At 34.5% G+C, this 10,424-nt stretch overlaps 1 pseudogene; it reads right to left on the bottom strand.

The window, feature by feature from the left end:
• Positions 1-6,195: 6,195 nt before the first annotated feature.
• On the bottom strand, positions 6,196-9,257 carry LOC130724407 (60S ribosomal protein L23-like; annotated as a pseudogene).
• Positions 9,258-10,424: the final 1,167 nt, after the last annotated feature.

Here is a 10,424-nt window from a genome sequence, read left to right as displayed (position 1 = left end):
TTATTTTGAGATCAATTATTACAATCATAGAAAAATGACAAGAGGAATCTATGAAATTTCTCATAAGCTTTATTGAAATTTCTAAAGACTTGTAAGACATTAAGGGTAGAGAATTCAAATGCTATTAGAAAATAAAATTGACATGTCTCTTAGGGACCATCTATGATCCCTAATAGGTGCTAACGAGGACATGCTCGATCGCTCAATTATTCTTTCTTCCTTTTTGAGTCCGCCCAGACCTTCTTTCTTGTCACATCTCGTCTAACCAAACTTTAGATCATATTACAAAAGTTTCTAAGCTTCTAGCTTCCTCTTGATTTTCTCTAATAGTAACCACTACTATATTCTTATTCACGAATTTCATTGATAAATGATGAGTACAAATTATTGCTTCAAACTCATTTAAGGATGGTCTACCTAGTTGGATATTCTAAGCAAATTTTAACTATTTTCCAAAGCTTCTCTTTTCTGAGCGTATCTTGTCTAGATATAACCTTTCAGGGGGGAATTGTCTCCAATTAATTCGACTAAATCTGTTTCATATGCGATCCAATCATCATATAGTAATTCTAGAGCCTTAAATCATTCATAGAGCATAACATTCGTTGAACTACCTGGATCAACAAACACTCGTCGTACTCTTGCATTCGAGATTGTTGCTGAGATTATCATTAGGTCATCATGGTCGTCTAGGACTCCTTCATAGACATTTTCACATAAAGTAACAACAAGCTTATTCATTCGGCTATAAGGCTTCGCTTTGTAAATTTTTGAGTGGAGGAGGTATTATTCATGGCCTCTTTGTAATTTTTTTATGGAGTCATATTCAGTAGAGAATAATTTTCATATCGCCCTCTAAAGTTTCTTCAATTCCCTCAAGGTGTGGCATGTCTTCGGCAACCCCTTGCTAGTGGTAAAATGATGGATAAACTGACTTGAGAGCTCATCCTAATTCTTAATTGAATTACAAGGAAACGATTGAAACAAACGTAAAGTTTCCTTTCTCAAGGTTAAGGGGGAAGTACAAAAAACCAAAGCATAAGAAAGAAGAGATGGTCCCGGGATTCGTCCACCTGCTGCTAACACAGTAAACATTCCCTTTGCACCTGTGCACCTCGTTTCGCAAGGTTTGCACGACATGGCAACGTTCGTGTCACCAACCGGTACGCAAAATGCTTGACTTTCATCGGGCGTAGAAGCAACCAAATCAATTCCAAGGAAACAGTGTGGCCAAAGGGCTATTGGCCGAAAGCTGGAGATCCTAATTTCTTGAAGATGCTCGTACATGGACTTAACGGAGAAAGCACCGTTGCGACTCCAACGCCAGTAAAACAAATCCTCTGTCACCTCCCAACCTAAAGGCATGGATTTGATCTTCCTTGCCCTTCTTTGCACAAAATAGTTGATCCACTAGTTAAGGAACCAATCCGGATACGAACACCCGTAGTTAAGTCTTTCAATGGAAGTTTTATATATCCATACACAACTCGAACATGGAATTGTGCTCAAAGAGAAATTAAACATATACCACTTGTTCTATTACATTTTTCTTTTTTATAATTTTTAAATTTACTAAATATGTATTTCTTGATTTTTTTTTTTGAATGGCTTTAGTATGTTTTTTCGGGGGTACCTATACATGTTGTAGTTAGTTTAGATACTCGACAAAAAATTCTTATAATTCTTAATTATGTTATACAGACTTTTACCATATTTTGCCAAACAACATTTTATTAATTCTATGACGTGTTATAATTCCTGTTAATCCATTTTTGAAAGGCATATAAAATGGAATCTCAATATTCCTTTTCACCGTGGGAGATATTACTGGTGAGGTAACTGCGTGAGATTATTGTTAATAGTTATGCTTTCAGGTTATCTTATAAGAATTATCGAGTACATATAACTAAATTATAATGTTTAGATCTAATCATGAATGGTTACCATTAAAATATGAGAAAAAGTTTGATGCACCGACAGTGCAAAGTTTTTTTACACCGTCAACCAATCAAATTTCAAGGATGTGAGAAAATCTCTCTTTTTATTCAATTTCATTAATTGACATGACACATCCTTGAAATCTGATTGGTTGACGGTGTAAAAAAACTTTACACCGTCGGTGCATCAAAATTAAACTCTTATGTGATTTTTTAAAAATATTACATGATATTTTTAAGTGTTTTTTTTTTGGTACAATATTTTTAAGTGGTTATGTGACTATCACATGACTATTAATTTTTTTAATTTTGACCGTTCATGTATGATGTACCCATATTTTCTCTTTAATCATATTTTCTCATATAAAATGATCATTCTCATAAGATACATCTCCTGGTACATTCAACTAATTTAATATTTTTTTATCTTTTATTCTTATAAACAAAACTAATTAAGGTTGCAAGCATTTTTCCTAGAAATTAGTGGTGTTCATTAGCTAGATTGGTTCGAATTTCGAGTCAAATAAACCGATTAAATTTAATTGGTTTGGTTTGGTTGGGCCTGTAAAAAAGTTTCAGCAAATCCGAATCAAACTGATCAGATTAAAATCGAGTTGGTTGGTTCTGAGCCTGGTCATTGGGTTTGTATATAAAAATGTAATCATTAATTTTCAAATTTTCATCTACATATTAAATCATCTTTTATGCATAAAATTTGGATTTTAGAGTAACTTGTTTGTCAAATTAATTATAAATATTGATTTCATTTTTAATTATACTTTATTCTTTTATATAATTATAACCTTTTTATCTAAAATTGGAGAATATATAACTTAAGACACTTGAAAACAAAGAAGACAAAGTTGTACAAAAATAGGGATAAAAATGGAAAAGAGTTATAAATAATAAAATTTGAAATGTTTAAATATAAACATCAAACATGGAGAAAACAAATCTAGTTGGATGATCGGATTGGTTCAGTTTAAAAATAAATAAATCCAAGAATTGAACCAATTATAAATCGTTTGGTTCAGGTTTAAGGTAAAGATTAACTAAATAAATCTGAACTAATTATATTGGTTAGGTTCATTTAGATTATTATTGGGTTCATCGGATCGAACCAAACTGATAAACACCTAGTTGAAATTTTAGTGCGTGATTAATCAAGAGATATTTTTTTAGAATTAGACAAACCCACCTTGTGTTCCATTCTTTTTCTTCTACTTAAGAACTTTTCAATGATAGAAAAAGTTTGCTTCATCATGAACCTCCCAAGCTATATGTTGAACTTATAGTAAGCTATTCCACACTTTATAGATCGAGTTAATCAATATACGTACGTACGTAGATTAATCAATACGTTTTCTGTAAGTAATTTAGGTTTTGGCATAGTATCTATCATTCTATCTTAATTTAATACAGCTATATTTTGTGTGTGCATCTTATACAGCTTTTAAATCAAGCTGTGATTTTGGCCCAAGATATTAAGCATGCAGAATAAGCATAAACAAAGTGTCTTGATTTCCCATATTTCAATTCTAACTGCTTTTAAGGAATTTTGATCCGAAGAAGATAGAGGATGTGTTTTAGCAGAAAAGGATAGAAAGTATCTCTTCTTAATTGTATTCTTTCAAATTAGTTGTTAGTCAACTAATAATATATTTTTTTATGAAAATTTTGGTAAATGTAAAAGTCAGTCATCAATATTTTAACTAATTTTCTGTTAAAACATTTGAAATTTTTACCTATTGAAAATTCTGCTGCGGACTTTTAAAAAAAAATCGGTTGAAAATCACAAGAGGAAACAATTCTATAAAAATAAGTTTAATTATATTTTTTCGATGCCAAATTTTTATACTACAAATAAACTTTCAACATATAAAATTGCGGAAGGATATTAGATATATTTATGGAAAATAAGGTAAAAACGTATATTCTTTTTGTTGGCTTACAAAAAAATTAAGGACCAAGTAGCCATATGGTCGGTTGAGAAAGTCAATGTAATGATTCTCTAATCAAGCGATTACTCGAGAAAGGGACTATGTTCATCAATAGTGGTTCCTAAGACGAAAATGGATAAATAAAAATTGATGACTTTGAAGCAATCCAATCCTCCAATGGCAATTAATTGCCTCCAAAAATTGAGAGTATTTCAACCACTCTATATATGATGGATAAGGCATGATAAGAGTGTGATGCATGAGCTACATGAAAATATTTAATTTACTACCACCCTCCACCATCGCCCTCCACCACTGCCACCACCCTTTCTGCCATCACCGTCACCGCCTCCACCACTGCCACCACTGTCATTGCCGCCACCATCCACCATCATCACCATCACCTTCCAACATCACAATCACTGCCATCGCCGCCTACACCACCCTAAACTGCTTTCGTCATCGCGACTACCACTACATATTGCCATGACCCACCACAACCACTTCCCTTCATTGCCACCACCACAACCATGGCCACCACCACCGTCATCATCACCACTATCACCTTCCAACACCACCGCCTGAACCACCACCACCGACATACAATGCTACCACCACCACAATACTCTCCACCAACACCATCCACCACCACTACCACTACCACTACCACCACCACCTCCACTGACATCATCATCGCCACCACCACTACCTGCATCACCCACCACAACCACCTCCCTCCACCGTCGCCACCACTCAGCATCACCACTGTCACCTCTATAGCCACCACCCCTCTCCATCACTGTCACCGCCATTGTCTCAGCCACCTCGGCCGCCACTGCCACCTTTACCACCCACTAACATCATCCTCATTTTTGTAATCTCTATCATTATTTAATATTTCACGAAATATATGTTTATATTAATTTTAAAAAATGATAAGTTATACAGTGTGTGAACTAATGCTATATAGTATTAATTTGTTATCAGACATGATATAATTAAGTCTTATACTATCAGACCTTATACTATACAATATACCAAATAGACTGTAAGACTATTTGAAACTATAACAATAAGTAAACCATGGTAAGGGGATGAGTGGGGGCGGGGGAGGAAAATGGAAAGATGGTGGAAGGGAGGTGGGATGAACGGTGGGAAAGAGAGGTGAGAGGATGGGGTGGTGGGAAGGGGGAGAATGAGGGATAAAGTGGGACCAAATTAATGATTTACTCTTTTTTATCATTTCAAATAAACTTTGAGTGAATTAATGGAGGAAAGAAACACATTCATCGAGGAACTTAGGTCACGTAAGATCAACAACTGAGATTCCACATGACACTTAACATACATAGACACTTCTGTAAAGACTCACTTGGAAAATGAGGTCAAAGACTAACGTGAACGACATTTGAACATTTAAGTGTTTTCCGATTAATAGTTTACTCCACCCAAAACCCTTCCTCGTCAAGTTAGGGTTGAAGCCTAGCTACTAATTAGTGAGGTCATAATTGTTACAATAGGCAAGCAAGAGATTCTCGTGCGGCTACCATGTAATACCCTGATTTCAATCAATAAAATTGTTATCTTTATGAATTGAATAATAGACACAAGTTTTGGAGGAAATCAATCAAAATTCAAAAGCACAATATCAAAATAAATTATATCTTCTTGAATACTATTATTTTTAGAGTTTAATGAATATACACTGTCACTGTAAAACTATTTTACACTGACATTCAATCAATGTTTGCCACGTAGGAGAGAGAGTTACATTCATTTTTAATTTCAATTAAAATAGAAACATATTAGCTTACTTTGCGGAATTCAATTGGATGTCAATGTAAAACTATTTTACACTGACAGTGCATATCCATTAAATTTTTATTTTTAATACACTCAGCAATGTGTTTTTTTTTGTACATTGAAAAAATAAATTGCACCTTCAGGAATTAATCTCTAAACTTCCTCCATACAACCTATATGTCTCCTAACTCTTACCGGTTACCACCAATCAAAAGTCCCCCTTCTAAATGAAGCTTTTAAGTGGAACCATTCTTGAAAGGTCAAAATTGCTCACCCTCCAAGAATTAATCTCTAAACTTCCTCCCTACAACTTATATGTCCCCTAACTTTTACCATAAATCAAAAATCCCCCTTCTAAATGAAGCTTTTAAGTGGAACCATTCTTGAAAGGTCAAAATTGCTTGATGACCACCATCAAAACTACTAATCAGTCCCTATATTAACAAGCATCGGATATTGGTAACAAAATAACCCATGGAGCTGGAAAGAACTATTCTACGGCCAATGCACCACGATACCAAAAAATCTGCGAGTTGCAGCATCATTTATAAAATTCATGATATACCAATGAATTGTTTTCTGTAAGAAGCTTAAACTAATACACATACTAAGTTATATAGTTCTTATGAAAAACACATCTACACATCACATCCCAAAAAGAATAAATAAATTCAATGGTTAACTCGTTTTCCTATAAAAATAGATTTAAGTGGTGACTGGTGAACAAGTTGTAATTAGATTGATGACTCTCAAACGATGGCATTGACAGCACTTGCAATTCTAGGCCACAGATCAGCACACTCCTTTCCGATAGGCCCCGTAATGGCAGAACCTAAACAAAACCATATGCAAATAACATTTCAGATTTCAAAAGGATGCACATTTAAAATGTAAAATAACAATGGCATAGTAAAATCCTATATGTCAAATGTAAAATATCAACACTTCAATATATGCATTTCTAACCTTTCATTTCTCCCTTTGGGTTTACAATAACACCAGCATTATCTGCAAAGGATATCAACTTGAATCAACTAAATAACAATGGCTTAGTAGGAATCTTTGCTTAAAGACTACGATAGCCAAACTATGAAAAAGTTGAGAAACAAAGGATCAGCTATAGCAGAAGCATTGCAAAGGAATAAACTGCTCTGGGCATCATTCTCTTATAAGAGACAAGAAAATTCAAATTCCAACGATTTGCAGAATCAGAATCATCTAAAGCTAGGGCTAAACACAAACGTTTATTTTCACAGAGAGATATAGCAGATTGACAGAATCCTTCCATACAATTGCATTGTTGGCTTGTTGCACATAAAAAACTGAAGGGGAAATGCCATATATTTGTGGAGCTCCAATGGAGCAGATGTAAGCACTTAAACCATCACATATGCAACAATGGACACGATTAATTTTCCAGAGCCATAACTGTATCAACCATAGTATTTTGAAAAGGGCACCTGACTAACGTCCGGAGACAGTAATGATTAAAAAAAAAGCAGTTTATGGCATGGATCGAGTTTGAATTAACCATATATGATTTCAAAACTTGAAGCATTTCTATCGTTACAAAAAAATTGCAAATTAACAAAATTCTACCAAACTAGTTTTGTATGATACAACACACACATAATAGAATTCAGGACATATACATGTAGAGTCCAAATGGAGCAGATGTGAGCACAGAAAAAACCACATCTGTAACGATGGACTCATCAATTTTCCAGACTCGTAACTGTATCAACCATTGAATGTTGAGGAGGATACTTGACTAATGTCTGGAGGCAGTAACTATCTATAGAGAACCAAAATCTTAAAACATTTAAATGAAGTGGGAAAATAATAAAGGCACAAAATCAAAACTATTTTATATTTATTGATAGTTACAAACCATTATCGCTGCAGACAATCCATTTTACAAAATTAACTTGAACTGCCACAAACAAAAACAACTCAGAAGGACAACCAAAATGTTGCAAATTAGTGTTGTATAAAAACAGCATCCACAAGTAAATAGAATTCCCGACTTAGATGTCGAGCTCAAATGGAGCAAATGTGAGCATGAAAAAAGCCATCACATCTGTAACGATGAACTCATTGATTTTCCAGACTTGTAACAGTATCAACCGTATTATGTTGAGGAGGATACCTGACTAATGTCTGGAGTCTGTAGCTATCTAACAGAACCAAAATTTATTTTATATCAAAGCTATTTTATATGAAAATGACAAAAAAGGCACCATACAAAAGTTCCAAACCATTCCTTAAAATTGTATAACATTGAGGCAATCCATTTTCCAAAACAATTTTGAATCGTCAGAAACAAAATCAAGACATGGAAGGAAAAACAAAATGTTCCAACCTTGACAGGGATGATATCCAAAAAGGAAACCACCCGGTAGGGGTAAGGTTAGGGTAATGTGGCTGGTCATGGGAGGTGCAGAGAAACCATAATAAATAAAATCTCCACACTACATTACCAGCAACATCATAGAAATTGGAAAGTATAAAATTTAATATGAAATAAAAATTAAAACACAATCAACTGAATATGATAATAAAAAAAGAAGATCAGGATGCAAGAGAATGTATCGAAATGCGAAAAGTAAGATCCCATTAGAGATCTAACCCGATATATTCGATGAGATCCATCGATATAACTGGTTACATAAACCAGTATCAAATCATTACGCACTCCACCCCAATGAATAATGGGAGGCGCGCAGATCATGACACTGCTTAACCAGCTAATCATTCAATCTTTTTACATGCATCCCAATTCAGACAAAAGACAAGATGAGACAAGACTCAGCTACCCAGAAGCTATAAGAGACACAATTTTCTGTTTGCACGCATTGAAACCCATGCAAACAGAAAATCAAACACACTAGAGCTGTTTGGATAATACTTTCTAACGGGTATCCAATCAGACTCTAAGAACTCCCTAAATATTAAATATCATGTTCCCTTGTCAATAGATGCATTACCACAATACCACATATTTCAATTGATAGAATATAAAGTGAAAGCACATCATGATCATGGTATAGAGCAAAATTAACCTTCAAAGTACATGAAGACCCCATCCTTTCTTCTGACAACAACAGCAGGCAAAACCTTCTTCCTAAGATCAGGCTTCCCCATTAACCATGTCACAAACACAAGCAGAAGGCAACCTGTTAAAGATTCTTAGCACATGTCTGTGTTGTCAGCACAATTCATCACTGGTAAACCCAGTGACATCCTGAACTTGTTACCAGCTGAACCACCAGGACCTGAAACACAACACAAAAGCATCGTCATTTCTCTGTAAACAAAAATGGATAAATGCAATAGCAAAAAAGGGTGAGGATATAGAGGAATTGTGACCTCGCTTCGACATCTTCTGCTGCACGCAGGGTGAGGGTGAGGGTGAGGGTGAGGGTGACGCCGAATGCAATTAGGGTTTGGAATTTAGGAATACTTATAGGAAGAATTAAGAAGCAATTAGGGTTCAAGTAGGGTTTTGGTGAGAAAGAACAACGGCACTGCAATGTCAATTTGGGTATCACGTGACTGGACAAGATTAGAATAAAAAAAATGAAAATGAAAATGAAAGAGGAAGTGACAAAAAAAATTAAAATTAAAATTAGCAGTTAGCAAAGCTGATTTTTTATACCTCGGAATCGAAAAAATAAATTGCACCTCCATTATTTGTTTGCCTGGGAATAACATCAACCTTGACTGCTCAGCTCCAAGTGAGAATGCCACCAACAACTATATATGAAGATAATACTGTATGCATTGCTCAAACTAAAGAATGATACATTAAAGGAGATAGAACAAATCACATATCACTCAAAACTTTTCTTCACTCATGATCTTCAAAAGAGTGGTGACATAGACATCCAACAAATCCGTTCAAGTGATAATTTGATAGACTTATTTACGAAGACTCTTCTAACTACAACATTTGAAAAACCTGTGCGGAATATCAGAGTTCGTCGGCTCATAGATCTCAATTAAAATGTATTGTACTCATTTTTCTTTAACCATGTTTTTTTCCATTGAGTTTTTCTTGGTAGGTTTTTGATGAGACAATGTACAAAGAGTCAAAGACGAACTATAAAATGATGTATTTTTTTTCCTTCACTAGGTTGTAAGGTTATCAAATGAAAATTAACATCTTCTTATACCTTGAGAAGAGGATGGATATGTTAGCTCAAGTGGTAAGAGTTAGGAGACATAAGGGTGGGATAAAGGGTGAAGAATTCATGGTTCGAACCCTAAGAGGGTCTAAATTACTAACATTACTAACGATTAACATTTGTCTATAAAAAAAAACTACATGATTTGAATTTGTGCTCTTATTATTATTATTTTTTAAATTAAAAGACAATATCATCCACAAAGAAGTGAAAAAACCCCTTGAAGAATGAACTCTTAAGGAAGAAACAAAAGTGAAGATTATACCAACAAAACGACATAAACTAACCCAACACAAAAGATAAACCACCAAAAGGAAGAAAAAAACTCCAACAGTGACTCCAAACAGGCCCACCCTAGGGCTCACAACAAAGCTATATAATTTATAATATCATTACTCGGAATACCTTACGAGTAATGAAATTAAAAATCTTAAGCACATCAAAATATAAGTAATGAGTCCTTGAATTATATCTCAAGTGGTAAAAACTGGGGACATATGACTTGGGGAGGGAGGGATCCAGGGATCGATCTCTAGAGGATGTAATTTACTTTCTGA

This window comes from Lotus japonicus, chromosome 6, assembly GCF_012489685.1.
Source record: "Lotus japonicus ecotype B-129 chromosome 6, LjGifu_v1.2".
In the NCBI taxonomy this organism is placed as follows: Eukaryota; Viridiplantae; Streptophyta; class Magnoliopsida; order Fabales; family Fabaceae; genus Lotus; species Lotus japonicus.
This window is presented reverse-complemented; position numbering and strand designations above follow the sequence as displayed.